Source organism: Orbicella faveolata, unplaced genomic scaffold (genome assembly GCF_042242905.1).
Source record: "Orbicella faveolata isolate gen_17 unplaced genomic scaffold, um_ofav_v1 contig_13, whole genome shotgun sequence".
Lineage (NCBI taxonomy): Eukaryota > Metazoa > Cnidaria > Anthozoa > Scleractinia > Merulinidae > Orbicella > Orbicella faveolata.
The window spans coordinates 25,043,774-25,061,382 of NW_028301540.1; the positions used below are offsets into that span (position 1 = coordinate 25,043,774).

The 17,609-nt window shown below is 38.3% G+C and overlaps 1 pseudogene across 1 annotated transcript; it reads left to right on the forward strand.

The window, feature by feature from the left end:
• Nucleotides 1-3,525: 3,525 nt before the first annotated feature.
• Nucleotides 3,526-16,494, forward strand: LOC149115762 (uncharacterized; annotated as a pseudogene). The gene is made up of 4 exons (XR_016206123.1): nucleotides 3,526-3,853; nucleotides 4,469-5,137; nucleotides 11,808-12,350; nucleotides 15,674-16,494. The product of XR_016206123.1 is annotated as an uncharacterized LOC149115762 (transcript).
• The last annotated feature ends 1,115 nt before the right edge of the window (nucleotides 16,495-17,609 follow it).

A 17,609-nucleotide genomic window follows, 5' to 3' on the forward strand; every position in this document is an offset into this window, starting at 1 on the left:
ATGAACTCAGGAAGTTATTGGAAATAATCTTAGTTCTACCTTATTTAGGGGTACAAAGCAAAATTGTAACCAAACAACTGAAGACCTGCATTAATAAGTTTTATGGCTGCATTAATCTTAGAGTTATTTTCCAAAGCGCTTATCGCATCAAGTCTTTATCTGCCTACAAAGATATGATAGGATCAACCGTTCCCAACTGTCAAAAGTTGTGTATAAAGCTAGTTGTTGGGACTGCCAGGATTTCTACATTGGAAAAACAAAACGTAGATTGCATGACAGAAAAACTGAACATTTTAAATCGATCACGAGTAGCTGTCATGCTTCTGCTATTGCAGACCACGTCACGTCAACTGGTCACAACTTCTAATGGGACCACTTTGATATCTTAGCAAAAGGTCGAACAGATACACATTGCAAGATAAAAGATACTCAGCTAATAAGGGAATTAAAACCCACCCTAAATGATAATGTAAGCAGCGAAAAGCTTTATCTTTATTAGTTTGCATTATTTACATGCATAATTTTTTCTCAGCTTCTGTCATTGTAATTGTTAATTAGTAACTTATTTTAAATTGTAATTTAGTTGTTACTTCTATTCCTAACGGTCACTTCTGAAGATGTATGTTGAAACATACGAAACGTCAAATAAATGAACTTTGTTTTTTAAATTAACATGCGTTTTATTGCCATGTTTAACACCGCAGTTTGCGTGTTATTTCTTATCAAACTGATTAGTGTTTATTTAGGAGAGTCTATGGGTTAAACTGATAGCTCGACTCAGTGAGAATTGGTCAATTTTTTAACTGTCAGCTGAGAAGCGACTCTTTTTCCTGAGCTGAAAAATGGGCTGTCATTTTAACTGACAGCTAAGAGATCGCTACATGTATTTTACTTTAACCGGCCGCGGATCATCGCAAATCTAACTGGTTCAATGTTAGAGCGTGAACATTAAGCTGCAGGAATTAAAGCAATTTGGCGGCAGGTGAGCTATTTTGAGATTCTATTGGGCTAAGTAAAATTATGATAATCAAATACGTTTAAAAAGTGGGATAAAATTAAGATTTTATAGAGCAAAAATATTAACAAGTATTTTCAGAAGGAAGTGCACGGTGAACAAAGTAGATCACAGATGATCAAATTTGATTTTGTTACAGAATGTCAGGAAATGAAAACTGCTGCTCTGGTCTGAACTGTGGAATTTTTTTTTAATATTTTATCCTTCGTTTCTTCTTTATCCTTACCTTCCATAAGTTCAAATCTTTTTGGAATTTTTTCGTCAATGTTCAAGATAATGGAACAAGTTTATACATGTAGCAAGCTCCAGGTAGTACGTAATAAAACAGGATATACAATGTATCAACTGGCATGGAGAGCTATCCCTTGAATTGAACAATCCCAATCCAATCAAAACGAATTCTCTCAGACGTTTACTGACTAAATGGCATTTTGCACAGACTAAAGGTAGTCCCTCTCTCGCTTAGTCCGTCAAGCGAGACCGTAAATTAACCTGGAGGAGAAAATGGCCGCTCGAAATCCTGGGGTCTTTGTCGTTAGTCCCTCCTTTCGCGCGCTTCTCGCCCCAAGATTTAACGCGGACATACTTTCCTTCTTTCGTGCCACGCCCGGGCAAGATGGACTAAACGAGAGAGAGACTACTCGTAGTCTACATTTCGCAACTGTTTACTGCGTAGAAGATATTGATAAAAAGGGCATTCATGATATGTGATCACAGATTAGAACTGAACACCTTGCAAAACAGTGTCTGTTAAGAGCCCTTCTCCTATGAGAAGTTACCCAAGCATATATTTGTATATTAATGACATTTTGAAAATGCATGAACGAGTTTGTATGGAATTTAGAACTGATATTTTCTGCTAATCACGCAATCACGCAATCACCAAAACGGTTACTGTACCACTGCCATTTTTTCGTCGTTCGTCGTTTCTGTAAAATAAAAGTACACATACCTTGTTTCTTTCTGGAATTACCAAGTCCACAAAATCAAATATCAATTTCAAATAGCCGGCATTTCTATGTGAAACATGTTACGAATCACACAAGCGCGGCACTGGGTACCAAGGTAAAAGACATTCAACAGGGAAGTGAAGCCTATTTTTGCACGTCCCATTCGGCCACACCTACCATTCCACGACGAAAAAATGTCCCGCTCCTTTGTCTCTGATTGCACAAATATATGAAAAACTGATGCTCCAAGAAATATGTTGATAAGACGATGCCACAAGAATCATACAACAGTCGAAGAATTGAATGAATTTAAAAAATATTAATAGGCCAATTTTGAAATATTATAATTCTAACGTGGGTCTCAGGCTTACGGGAACAAAACGTAACTAAGAAATCAAATAAAAATTGAGGCACTAATACAAACAAATTATTTTGTTTAATTTCTCTAAACCGCGGAGCCATGTTAGAGCTTTAATAGTATCGAAATTTACCCTTAAATCAATATTTTTTTGTTTCGCTTTTTTTCTTCTGCAACTAAGCTGTTCTGTGTACGGGGGTGTTTAGGCTTCCTCGATCTCTTAGAATAAATCAACGCAACGTTTGAACGCACTGTGCAGAGACACTCTCACAAACGGAAGCCAAACAATGTAACTCTGTGATTAACTGACAGAATCCCAAGCAGTTTAAAACCAGGGTCAGAAAAGTGAAAGGTAATTAATTATAGTTGTGCAGCTATATCTCTGGGTATACTTGCTTAATCAACCTGAAATTTTCCCTGATTATAAAACTCGGCGTCCTTCTTTGCCTTAACTATTATTTCGAATATATCTGATCACGTGAAGTGTTACGTGATCATTTTGTTACCTTTTTTAGATCGGCGAATTGGTGGCGATTTTTACTTGTATGGATCAATAAATGAGCGTTTTTTTATGGAAATTTAAATTATCTACATTGTTACCTACGTTTGGAATTGTAGCCAATTTTCCTCCTTGATTTCTTCCTTGCCGGGAAATATAAATGATCAAAAGTCAAATTTTCTGAAAAAGAAATGACCTTTAACCCTATAAAATTTGTCTGCGAAACCTGGAACGGTCATTCCAAACGTGCGAAGATGAAAACAATTGACCTGCATCTAAAACGCTTTTTAACTCTTTTTTGTTAGCTGATCTTTCTAAAAACCGAAATCAATTCATCAAATATTGGTTATTTGCGCTTAACTTCACGCGACATGTAACATGATTCGTCAGAAGCATCAAATATACCTCAAAATGAAAGACGTTGAAAAAGTACAATTTGGTAAATTTGGTTCCATTGTCACTTATGTCCTAAAAAATATAACTGATCATTTACATTTACCAGTAAAACTCCTTGACCTAGGCCTAAATTAAAATGGCTTGAGATATATCCGGAAAAAAGCAATTTCCCTGCAAAATTTAGTTACATTTCCGTTTCTACTTGCGGGGCTTTACTTTTCCACGTGAGTGGTCAGTATTTCATGTACGCCTTGCGGACCTATCAGTCTCTGTTTAAATTGCTTACAAACCACCCATCCCAACTTTGTCTCGCATCACATCAATAGCAGACCATTTGGCAAGTTACCCAAACTCGTGATCCCAGTATCAGGTAACCAGCTGAAGCAATTTGTATTCCACTAACGTTGCGGAATTAGGGATTGATATCGCTGAAATCATGGCTATTCAAAAGCAAAGCATGCCTTCATTTGCTTCTATTATTTCTATTCTCTCCATTGTGTTTTACTGCGCCGGCTTTTTAAGAGTTGAACTGGAACTACACGTGCAAAAGGAAAGAATAAACGCTCTTGAAAGCATTGCGGAGGACAAGTCGCCGACAAACGACGCAGACATGAAGATAAGCAAGAATGCTCCTGGTAAGTTTGATACAAGCTAGAGTTGACAAGTTAGGTTAAAATAAAGAAATACAGTTATCAGAAACAAAGCTTGTTTAAATTACATATACTGTGTTTTAAGTCTGTGCTTCAAAACACAAATCACAAATAAACGTGTTCCTACGTGTCCGTTTGTTCTGAACTGAAGGTTAGCAGGTCAAGTTTTCTTTAATCCAGCGCAGACAATTTCACATGAAAATAATGATTATGTTTCAAACGAATTTTTCTTCAGTTAAGATGAACACAATGATAAGGAACAAGTCCCTTCACTTTTTCAGTTTGATCAAACTTGGCATCACCGATGGTGTAACTTTTTTTTGACAGTTTTTGCATCAGGAAATGAGCAAAGAATAAGTTAACTATTGAAGCTCCAAATACATTTTTTTATTCTCGATTGAAGGAAACGTCAAGTATTTCCGTTTCAGTCATTTCGTGAAGCTAGTAATGAAAACTTAATGCTCGCCTGCGGCGATAATGGCAGCACGGATATTAAAAACTCGTTACCTTTAACACAAATTTAAGATCGTTATAAATGCTCTGCATATTGTACTCTTTACGTCCTTTCCATTCAACTATATTTTTTTTTCTTCCCAAAAGGTTCTTTCCCTAACCTCAACAGACGCAGCCGTCAACTTGACTCAACTGAGAACTCGACAGAAGCTAAACACACAGCAGAAGCGATGCTGAAAATCAACAAACTTTTATCAGAAGGGAGAGTCCATCTCTGTCAGTCGAAGGGTGTCACGTGCTCGTCTGGTCCCCCAGGACCTCCCGGTCTACCTGGACCCAGAGGACAGAAAGGAGTCCGGGGACGAACAGGAGAGAAAGGAAAGACTGGAAACAAAGGAGATCAAGGTATTATGGGATCGCCAGGAAAGAGCGGCAAGCAAGGCATTACGGGACCTATAGGACCACAGGGAGAGACTGGAAACAAAGGCGAGAAAGGAGACATGGGACCCACAGGCATGCCGGGAACTAAAGGCGAACCCGGTGAATCGATATCATCTCCTGCTGTTGTTGTTTCTCCTGTGACGTTGACAGTGAACGAGGGTGGAACAGCCTCGTTTCGGTGTTCAGCCAGTGGCAATCCTGAGCCTACAGTAACGTGGAGTAAGCTGGACAGCCAGTCACAAATCACTCAGTCAGCGGTTTCACGTGGAAAGCTGGAGTTAAAGAAGGTGACCGGAAGTGACTTAGGCGTGTATCAGTGTTCAGCAACAAACATCCTGGGGAATTCACAGGGAGTGGTGCGATTAACAGTAAATGGTGAGTTTCTGATTATTTTGAATGCTGACATTAGCTATCCAGTGAAACGCGTGGCCTCACTACGCAGGTTTTCCAGACAACGTTTGTCGTTCTTGAAGCACGCAATGTTCGCTTTTTAATTAGCAGAAGCCAAAACACCCTCTGTTTCTTTACAGTTAAATTGAGACGAATGCAGCGTTGACTTTTCTATGGAACTAGCTACAATTTTCAGTTGCTTTAAAAGTTTGATAAACATTTACGTCGATTTCGACATTTCAGACCTGTTTAGCCATTTTATGGTACGATGAACTTAAAAAGTCATCGTAAACAGATAAAGGTGAACAAAGAAGCGTTTCAAGGTGAATGCATCTTAGTTCACTCCAACAAACACTACACTCAGAGAAATAAGGTTGTATCTCGAGGGTCTGCTTGGTGATGTTGGATTCTCAGTTATCAGTTATAATTTAAACCACTTCTCGGCTAACAGTTAAAATTCAAGTTATTTTTCAGCTTTCAGTTAATGTTAGCAAATTTCAATTAATAGGGCTTTGAAGGTCTGTCTGTCAAGGGATTTGAAGTTTGGACCAGCCCCTCTCCCCCCAAGGCAAGTGGGAGGGGAAGACACAGCTTGAATCCTTTGAGCTGATAGCTTAGCGACCTGACTACATGGGGAGGGGGGATGGCATTGGTCCCCGCCCCCTCCCCGGGACTCAGGCACTGGCTAAACTGGTAGACAAAAAAAAAAAAAGAAAAGAAAAAAAGAAAGAAAGAAATACGGCCAAACATTGGTGGCAGAGCCTATCGTTCTTAGAGTAGTAGCGTCTACAGGGTAGCCTGTGTTATCATGTAAGATAGGATGGACAGAAAACGGGTTCCCTTCTGGGAGAACAAATAACTCGAATCATACGATGGTACCATCATGGAGAGATCTGGACCTATCGCAAATTGTTTCCACAGACCTTTCTGCGAATGAATATATGGTAGATCATACATTTTAACTGTGGAGAAAGGTGTAAAGACATGAATGATCATTGCAGTTATGTGCACAACTTGAGCAGCTGTAAAAGTAAAGCCTGAAAATTAAATGAGGCTTGAACGGGATTCGAACACACGACCTCTGCGATACCGGTGCAGTTCTCTTGCAACTGAACTATCAAGCCAACTACAGTTTAAGTCAACCACAGTTTAAATGCTTAAACTTCTAATGAAATTTCCCTTTACACCTGCTTCTAAGCAAGGGCTAGCCGAACAGGGTCAAGCAGAATCCGATTATTTCTCAGAACTTTCGAGTGACTTCGAACTAGCTGTTTGCAGACGAATACAGTCGAACCTGTATGTAACTCCTTCTATCAGCACTTGGACGCCCAAGGAGCCATGTACGGCTACTTAATGGTCGTGCTCTTTGTATCACTTGTGACGTCATCAATCCAAATCTCACCAGATATTCTCGATAAGCAAATGGTAGAGCTAGGGTAGATCTATCCGTACAACAGTTGATTTTGGATATCGACGGCATTCTGACGTAGCAAATTGAAAAATAACGTCATCAGTTTTGGTGCAAAAATGGTGGTAAAGTGGCCAATTATACCGATAATTGATCAAGGTCCCATTTCCAGGCATTGCCCATAATTAACACCCAACGTCTTTTTAGGTCGGTCAGAAAGAATATGGAACGCAAAAGGTAGCGAAAGTAAAAGGGCCGAGAAAATGGAAAGGAAACGGACAATAAAAAAATTCGGAACGTTCAATTGCTAAACAACAACAACAACAACTACAAACAACAGCAAGTCCAAATTTTGGCTTATGCGTATGCATCAAATTAAAACATTCTACAATTTTGCACCTTATCTTGGAGAAATCTATCTGTTTGGTAAAAAAAAAAATAGCTTTTTAACTAAGGCCCATTTAGCGCCATGGCCCCAAAAGACTGATTGAACGGTTAAAAACGGCATATTTTGGTGTACATTTGGTAGTCAAAGGATTAAAGAAAAGAACATTTTTGTTCCAAAACTATCTTTTTTTTTTTTTTTTCCATATAATTCTTTTCAATTGACCTATCTTAGTCCCTAACGGGCAAAATTTGGGCCGATAAACGATCTTAAGCATTTTTGCTTAAGCGGCCACCCTCTTTTGAGCGGCCAGTTTTCAAAGTCCCGGTTTTTTGCTCAAGCAAACGCTGTATTTGCTACCTGTATTAGGCGGCCACCTCTATTAAGCGGTCACGGCCACCCTGTAGCAGGCCTATGTTTTTCTTTGTTATTTGTACCTGTATTAGGCGGCCACCCTGAACGTAGCAACTATGAAATTGAGCCTAACAACTATGAAATGACGGAATGAGATTTTTTGTTACGAACTGTAAGTCTTAGAAATACAGTACTTTATACCGTAGAAGAGAATAGAGGGCACAGTACTTTTACACAATGTTACGTACATTGTACCGTTAAGTTACAAGTTGGCACTGAACTTTTTTTTAAGTATTGATCGCTTGAAAGAGCGTTGATTGTCCTATTGTTTCTGGTTCCGTAAAAAACCAAGTAGACAATCTAACTGGGCTACGCCAATCGTATAATTTATTCCAGGATTCAAGATTATTCGATCTAAAGAGGTAATACAAAATTCCATTGAGAAACCAAACAGACGATCGGAATATAAACGCAAACCTAAGTTACACTGTTTTAAGCCTGAGTTACAGTACTAAACTTACTTCTTTGACGATGTCCAATCAGATTGTTTTACGGTTTGTCCAGGTCAGGAAACAGATAAACAGATTTGAAAACAGCAGAAAACGGGTCAGCAAAACAGGTCAGCAACGAACGTGTTCACAGTGGAAATATCTGCGACAAAAACTAACTTATCCAAGCTCAAAGGTCAATTGACCGTATCGGTTACGCGGCTAAATGTCAATCAAAAGGTATTTACGAAATCAAACGTCAATCAAATGTTAATTGTTCATATATTAACGGAATAGTTTCATTGCATGAAGTGTTTTTGTAGACACGCCATTAAAATTGACATTAGACCACGCCAAGTGAGTATTGTTAGTGATCCTGTGTTAAGGGGCTAGTTCCTTAAATCCCAAGGGTGGCCGTTATACAGGTTCGACTATACCTCTTATCACCTTCCGAAGACCTTAACCTATTTTTCCCGGGCTTTGCTCGTTCATTCATTCGTTCGGGAGCCTAATTAGGCCTTCTGTTCATCTCACTCCCTTTGTACATATAAAACCACTTAAAAAATTAATAGTCTATTTTTTATGACATGTAAAGTGTCCAAAACTTTGTCTAAGTTACTGATAATTACGCGTCAAACATGACGTCATGTCACGCCTAAATGACGTCACATTTTAAGATGTCCACCATTTTGGATACGCCATCTTAAACTTTCAAAATTTTTCACAAATGCCGGAACACTTATAAAATTCTTGTTCATCGGCCATTTCAATTTGAGAAGGAATATAAAAGAAGCTGCGCTGTAAAAATAAACATGGAAATGCGTAGTCCATGTGTCATGTTTGTTACTGCAGTTTGTTTTATAGAACTCCAAAATTAATTTAAATGAACACACGAAATTGATTATCAAAATACAAGAAGAGTAAAGATAGTAGAATAAAATCTTTACAATCCAAAATCTCGCCGAAACAAAACTTTAAAAAAATTCTAAATCTAAGTGAACTACCCTCTGCTGAAAACATAATTGCATTGCCATATTAACGTCAAATTCAGAGACCAAACAATTGACACATAAGATACGATAAGAACCTTTATATAAGTGTCAAGGTATGTAGCCCGAGCGGAGTAATTGGGGACGCATACAAATTTACGCCGACAAATTTTAGGAACGTTCACAAAGTTGCAGATCAGCGAGCGCGGCTTATACTCCCCCTCACCCCTACAAATAGGGAGAGTTAATTAAGACTAGTACAAAGAACTTCTAAGGAGCTCCAAGTCATCTTCGTTCGTTAGAGCATCGACTTTTTAATTGTCTGATGATCGCATAGTTTTTTGTTCTTCCCGCTGCTCTTAGACAAGCGGTAGAGTTTAAAAAGCTTATAGGATCTAAAGCTATACTTGACTGTTTATTCTTTATGCCAAGAAAATCGCGCAGATGTGGTTTTTGTTTTGTTTTTTTTTTTTTTGTTTCATTGCAAAAAAATAATTAAGTGTTCTTTGAGATTCATTGTCAGACGGCTTATTGTCTTTCCACCATTCGCTGTTCTTCGTGACAAAAGAAACTTAAAATAGCTTTCACTACACCACACTAAGGAGCCATATTGTTAGAGGGGTTTAGAACCATGACTCGTCATATAGCGTGCCATTTCGCGCCGTATTATTTCGCCGTAGCATCCAACAACACTTTCTATACATCTCATACGTCCAGACATACGTAAAAGTGGCTAATTTTAATTAGTTACGAGTAAAACGCGTTGCTTTAGCCATCTCTAATCGAGAAGGAAAAGCTCAATCTCCTTAGCTGGCAATTATCTTAATTTTTTTTTTTTTTTTTTTTTTTTAATTGATTTACAAACACGATATACAGAGGAGAAAACTAAACAAATAAAAAGAGGAAATAATAATATTACAGCGCAATACTTACTTACTTACAGTACAATATGATCGTTAAGGCCACTTACATCGTTCTTTACATAGCTTTAACAATACAGTTTGGAAAATGTCCAATTGTTTTTTGTTTTTTTTTAGCTTTTAAGTTTCAAACAAAAGGCAGCACTACTAACGCTGCCTTTGCTATATATGTACAGTACGAGCATTATATTACTAACCAAAAAAAAAAAAAACACTACTTAGTTACCAAAACAAAGAAAACACGTCATCAGTGCATGTTAAATAATATGTTGAAAGGATTTTTGGAAAGCGCTAAGAGACTTGTTATTAAATGCAATTTCTTTTTGTATTTTTAATTTTTCTTTCAGAAGTATGAGAAAATTGTCGAAAGAGAGCTTTTCGTCGCGCAGGCAGCTGTAGTATATAGAAAATTTCGCAATTAGAAGCACACAGTTCAAAGAGTATCTATGTTCCGTCTTGTCAAAAACACCGTAGAAAATCATACTATTTGATAATGCTAGTTGCTGTTTCGTTTTATTTGTCCACCAGTTTTGAAAGGTCTTCCAAAAGGTTATAACGGAAGAGCTTCGTAAGAACATATGATCTAGGGAGTGTGTATCAGCCAAGCATTGAGGACACATATCTTTGTCAGACATTTTGGCTCTAAAAAGAGACATTTTAGTTGCGAGAATGTTGTGTATTATCTTATATTGAAACATTGTTATTTTAACGTCACACTTGATTTGGAAAGGTAATTCGTACTCTTTTTGGACGGTTTCCCGGGTGAAACCATGTTTTAAGATTTTAGTTTCAGCAGTAGGTGCTACGAAGAATTTCTTCAACAGCAAGTTGTACACATATTTGGTGGAAATGATGTTTTCTTTTTCCTCACTTTCTGGGCATCGCGAAGGAGGAGTTTCAGATACTAACCTCCAAGAAGTTGAGATAGCATTAGTAAGACCGAAGTAGAGGGTGAAGGGCGTTTTGAGCTTCAACTTATAACAAAAGTTTTTAAAGGACAGGAATTTATCGTCCTCTTGAAGGAGATCCTATTATATTTTGGTCAAACCAATTACCTAAACGTTTCTCAGCTATCAGTTAAGGTGGTCGAACACAGTTTTCGCGCGCGCTTTTGCTGATGCAATTCAGCGCCCGCACAACGATTGCAAAAAGCAAACATGCCGTCAATAGAGCGATCATTTTATTTACTCAACACCACGCACTATCTGTGCTATTTTTCTCTATAACTGAACGCAGTATATTAATGGCTTTAGTCTTTTATTACAAAGATATGTTAGAAAAGATAACGACGCAAAGAACCCAGCAATTCTCAGCTTTTTCTTTGTTACCGAAAGAACCCAGTTAAATGCAGCGCATGCGTAGTAAGTCAAAAAATTGCGACTGAATGAAAAATTACACTCTCGGAAATACGCCTATTTCTCGAGAACCACTCATTAGAATTTCACGAAATTTGGCACGAAAATACGTTAGGAAATAAGTAACTGGAGTATTGAAAATAATTGAACTTTAACAGAGTAAATTCTAGATATTCCAGTGAACCTTCAACAAGGGTAATTAAAGATCTCTCTGTTAAATTATTAGCAAAATGGTGTTAACTTGTGAGAATCGTTACAAGCTTGTTGTGTGCTAATTATAAAGAAAACCTAATGAGTAGATTTTCTACAAATAAACAAAACTAATTTTAAAGACCTGTTTATATTTATTCATGTTGCCATGGCAACGGCACATACGTCAGCTTAACCATAAAAAAAGCAACAACAACAACAACGTTTGTGTTTTTAACTTTCTTGCTGCCATTTTTGGCGACCGAGGTATCAAAGGTTTTAGAGAAACAGGTGAGTGAAACACAGGTATCAAAAACTGTGTTCAGCCACCTTACAAATTACCAATACTCAGCTAACAGTCAGCCCCATGCAGACCCTCATTTCAGTAGTCTCTTTCTCCGTATGGCTTGTTGTGCAATCTTTTAATCCTGCGTCACGAGCCATAAAGACCCTGCATAGAAGGTTATCATTTTAGCTTTTTGCCCTGAAAAAGGAAAACAAATTGAGATCAAGAAATCTAAATAAGACCACAATTATTGTAGCTTAATGATATTTACTTGCTTGCAGTTCACCCTCAAGTTTCTCTTCAACCGGGACCTAAGTTCGTCACCGTAGAAAGTGACGTCACTCTACCAACCTGTCACGTGACCGGATACCCGGCACCAGTGGTGACCTGGAGGAAGTTGTTTGGTCAGTTACCCCAGGGGAGGGCGCACTATAACAGCAGTGTCTTAAAAATTTCCGATGTCCGTAAAAGTGACTCTGACACATACTTCTGTTCAGCAGTCAACCTTTTAGGAAATGTTGAAAGAAAAACTCAGCTAGTTGTGGTTTCCCTTCCTGTGTTTACCGTTAAGCCTCCTGGAAAGCTATTTCCTGTTACCGGCGAAACTTTGACGTTAAACTGTAGCGCTACTGGTGATCCACGACCAGTCATCAGCTGGAAAAGACAAGGAGCAGCATTGCCCGTGGGGAGGAGCGACAGGACAGAAAAGGCGCTTATCATAAGAGATCTGAGAGAAGACGATGCTGGGATCTATATTTGTGTGGCTACAAGCTCAGGAGTCTTTCATATTGAGGCAATAAGTTATGTTGAAGTTAAAGCAAGAGGTAAGTGGTTTTATATGAGCAAAGCAACGTTAAAATACCAGCCCTCTTCTACAGAAACAATACTAATCAGCTTTAGTCCACAGTCTTAATATAGATTGCTAATAAACTGCATTCGAGGTTGTAAAAAGGCGTCTTGTTATGCGTTTATCTCAAATAATTCATTTACAGTGATCTATATTTGTAGGGCTCAAGTTTAGGAGTGTTTCATATCGAGAATATAAGTAACGTTCAAGTGATTGAAGGAAAAGGTACAGGTAACGTGCGGACGGAATTGATAAACTTGTGAGAAAGAAATTTAATTTCCTGTAGTTCGACACCTTTTATCGTTTTTAATTTTCCTGTGAACAAGGAAGCGTGGTTGAGCGGACAACACGTTGGACTAGAAATCGATATGTCACAGTTTTAATCCTCCAGTCTAACCACCATTATTTTATAGAGTTTTAAGGAGCAGTCTCAAAATATTTAACTCCCAAGCTTCAGAGGGTAAAAAGCTGTTTATACTTATACAAATAGTTTATGTCTTATTTGAACTGTTCATTTAATGACTGAAAGTTTTTACTAGCAAGAAAGATGTTTTCTTCCCATGTTGCATGAAAAATGAAAAAAACCAAAGGAATCCGGATTTGAAAAACTTGTAGACATGGTCTCTCTTGGGAGGCTATATTTGTCAGGTCATGAAGAAAAATAAGGGCTGTCAGTCGGAAGTCACTGGACAAACAAATAACACTTTTACACTGTGACAAAAAACTGTTCAGAAATGCAGCTTGCAATGTACTCTATAACCATTAGTACTCACGACTGAATCTTTCTTCAACGAAAAATCTTGGGAATTGAACGCTTTCGTTTGAAGAGAACCAGAGCAAACATTTGAAAGAGCCCTTACAAGTTTGCTTGTTTATTTGTTTCTTATTTTCGCTTTTTTGTTTTGTTTTGTTTTTTTCCATAGGTTTTTCTTTCGATACGGCATGTCCGACGAACTGCCAACGTCAGGCTAGTCACGCGCGCACATCCACCAGCTAAGTACAGAGTTGTAAGACCACAATAAATATTGTGAGAGGTTTTCCTTCAATAACGGAGTCCAATATTCCTGTTAGTTTCTGTCCTCGGCAAAAACACTAACCGGTCCACAAGTCAAATAATATCCATCGCATGAACGTATTGATCCGCATGTGTGGAGCACAAAGAAGGCGGCATCTTTCGTGTTTTTCTCTGATAAATCAACAAAAAAAACTATCAACAGGAGAAGCCGAATTGACAACAAACTAAGAAATTAAACCTAATTAAAGTGTTAGCGCTAGCGATTAAAGCAAAGCGGTCCAATGCGAGACAGAAGTCGACTTTCTACTATGGCACATCGTCCGCTATGAAGCAAAGAGTCGTCTTTATTCAGTGGATTTTAGTACCTTGTTAACCATTAAACCACGAATTGAGCATGTTATAATAAGAGAAACCACAAGTCATTCATTTTGAAGGCTCAAGAAGACGCATCTTAGCTACAATGGTCTGTGTACCAATCAACCTTGTTCCCACGGCTCTTTCCTAAGAGAACAGCCTTGAAAACGAGGTTGTGCTCCATTGAACAGCATCTGGCGATTAGGAGAACCGCGAGAGAGGGCCTATCCCTTTTAAAGCTCGTCTTCTTTTTTAATAAGGTCTCTGAATGTGAACATATGAATCAGTGTCTTACTTTAAGAAATGATTTTGTTTTTTTCCTGGACTAGTAGTATTCTATACTTTGCTTCAATTGATACCTGCAAAGAAAACCTGACTGCAACTTCTTTTATAGAGTGGCTTACTAAACTGAGAAGAAAATTTGAAGCATGCGTTTCTCTTTTTTTATCAGATTGTTCTGATCTGTAAAAAAGTCAGGACGTACTCAAAATTTATACCAAATGAAATATTCTTGTTCTTTGGCCATTTCAATTTCGGAAGGAAAAGAAAACAGACAGCGGTTATAAACAATACAAAGAGACAATGCATGGTCTAAATAAACTTATAAATTAAAAATTACAAAATCCTCGCTACTACTAGAAAGTCCGACATGCGTGTGAAATGAAAGAAACTCTATTTGTCAGTGGCTTAAAACCCTCACTTAATGAAGACCTTGGCTGTGAGAAGCTGTTTTTTTTTTTTTTTTTTTTTTAATAAGAAGCAATTTTGTTAATGTTTTTTTAGATTGTCACCAATGCCTGGTTTATTTTTAAATTTATACTTTTTTGTGAAAGTTATCACCGTCATGTTTGAAGATGTATGTCGTAACATACCAAACGTCAGGTTAATACAATTAAGATTTTTTAGACCAAGCGTTGTCTATTTGTAATGTTTGTAACCGCTGTTTGCTTTCTTTTCCTTGTGATACCAGATGAAATTAATATTTAAATTGTCATGGAAAGGTTCTCATACGTTAAATTACCTAGCCTCTTCCAAGCGTTCAGTTAGTTGCGGCGCAGCGCGAAAAACAGCGCGCGAAAAAAAATAATCAAATAAATAAAAGAAGCGCGCTGTTTTTCACGCTGCGCCCCAGCTAACAAAACGCCTGGAAAAGGCTAAAAATGGCTTCAAATCTGAATTTATAAAGACGCCATTTTCTTTTTCAGATTGTACTGATATGCTAAAATCCACTTTGGCTTTCTGTGGTGGTTTTTATTTTCTCGAAAGCTCGACTTCTTAAATCAAGCGAGTAGTACGAAAATGATGGGCGTGTCCTACGGCAACTCGGAGTTGTGCGCTGTTCTGATATGCCGAAAAACAGCGCATTGGATTGACATTCATTTCGCTGAAACTGTTTTGATAGTGCATAAGTAAGCTGGTAAGAATGGTTGAACTCGACTTGAAAGTGTACTTCGGCTATTTTGAGATGCGTTGCCATAACTACATAAGGTGCTACCTAAGTTGAAATTAGACCCGTTCACATCTAAAGTACTTAAGGTCTACTTACTCTACTAGTATATGGTATTTTCCCTCCTGTGCTAGAGTCCCAGGTAGAATATTACCGGATATTACGCGCATATACCGTTTAACATGTCTGGGACAGCATGTCTGGTATTCAGTCTGGAGAAGAGATCTTTGTAAAAAATTACTGTCAGAATCATTATATTCACTTAAAGAAGCTGAAGCTTTGGTTATTCCTTATTGTAATCTTTTTCTTCTGTTTTAACCGAACCGAGCGATTCGATATTACTTATAGGTTAGCTGTTATCAAACGTCGACCAAAATTCTTTCGTAGCACTATTTGCCAAGAAAACTGACTTGAAATTTTTATATCGAGTTAGGTTACAATGAGAAATTGAAATTAAAGCCTGAGTTTTTCCCTTTTTTGTCAGATTGTTCTGATCTGCTAAAATAAGGCCATACTCAAAGTGGATTGTACTCTGTCAACCCAGACGGTACAGGACACTTTACTGTCTACTGTGACATGCGCACTGACGGTGGAGGCTGGACCGTCTTTCAGAGAAGACAAGATGGCTCGGTAGACTTCTATCGGGGATGGAACGACTACAAAGCAGGCTTTGGTCAGCTGACTGCTGAGTTCTGGTTAGGAAACGACAAGATCCACCGACTGACGGCCTCTAGACCGAGCTTTCTACGAGTGGAACTGGAGGACTGGAGCGGAGCTAAAATGTGCGCTAAATATGACAAGTTTAACATTGGTGATGAGCATGCGCAGTATCGACTTGAAGTGGGTTCATATTCAGGTACAGCTGGAGATTCGTTAACAAGCCATCATAACATGGCGTTTAGTACAAAAGACAGAGATAATGACATATGGAGTGGCAACTGTGCTGTACGATGGACAGGCGCCTGGTGGTACTACAATTGCCACGAATCCAATATAAACGGACAATACCTGGGGGACAAACATAATCCCCAAGGAGTGAGGTGGGTCCACTTCAGACGTGATCTGTCACTCAAATTCACTGAAATGAAACTAAAGCCGTCATCGTAGAAAGAATACCAGTAACAGGTTTAATCCGGTCGTTGGTGACTTAAATACCAACATCTGATCTTCGCTCATCACAGCTTACAATAACTGATCGATTACAATCAATAATAAGTAGTTATTTCATTAGCTTTGAAGAGACGTTCATTAGCAATTCTCATAAAACAGGTGTTTGGAATTTAATATAAAAAGCTTCCTTTGCAATCATTGATTTTAGGACAGAAACTATAATTTTCACAGCGGTCAATGGGCGACAAAAGTGTTGAGACACTTGGCAGTTAAATTCGATTTTCGAGCGTCTTGGAAACATTTACCCCCTACTCCCCCCCCCCCCCCCCCCTCCCGAAGAAAAAACGTTTATTTTTCTACTTCTTAGCTAGACTGCACAGACCACAGCGCCTACACGACATTGAATTGGGGGGCCGGGGATATCAGAGAATTAACGCTAGATGCAAATAAAATAGAACAGGTACTTAAATATCGAAAAGCGTCATTTCCTAAATGTGTCTCAACTACTTTGTCGCCCATTGAGTTGCTATAGGAGAAGATTTTCTAGTATTAGCCATTGTCGCTTCTCACAACTTTCAATAATTAGTCGCTAGGTTTATTTAAATTGACTGACGTAAATGGAACCCTTGCAATTTTACATTTTAAAAGAGAGGTTTCCTTTACAATAATTGACATGAAGAGCCAGAAACCGCGATTTTGCGAGATTGACTCAAAGTTGAGATCCTTTCTTTGAAAAAGAAGATAGCTTTTCTGCTGTATATTACCCGTTCTTCAGAACTTTATTTAGAAGATAACTGTTCCGCAATCAAGCGTTACTTCTCTCTTTGCGATGGTGAAGGGGGGAGACCATGGACCATGAGGGTGGGGGGTGGGGGAGACGGCAAAACAACTGCCTATCTAGGGTTACCTGATGTCCGGCGTTCAGCGCGAGCTTATACTCATCTCTCATCGCTACCCTTTGATTAACACTCCTTGATGTACATTCATGTTAAAATCATTCCAATTTAATATCATTTTTCGCTTCTATGATCTGTGGACTCGTTAGATTTAAATTTAGCCTACTGTAGTTTCTCTTTATTCCACTCGACATTTTTGTTGGTTGTGCAGGATGGATCGAGAGAATACTGATTAGTATTTATTTAGGAGAGTCTGTGCAGGGAAAAACTGATAGCTAGAGTCAGTGAGATTTGGTCAACTTTTTAACTGTCAGCTGAGAACTGACTCTTTTTGAGATCTGCAAGATTTCCTGAGCTGAAAAGTGGGCTGTCATTTTAACCGACAGCTCAGAAATCGCTACATGTATTTTACTT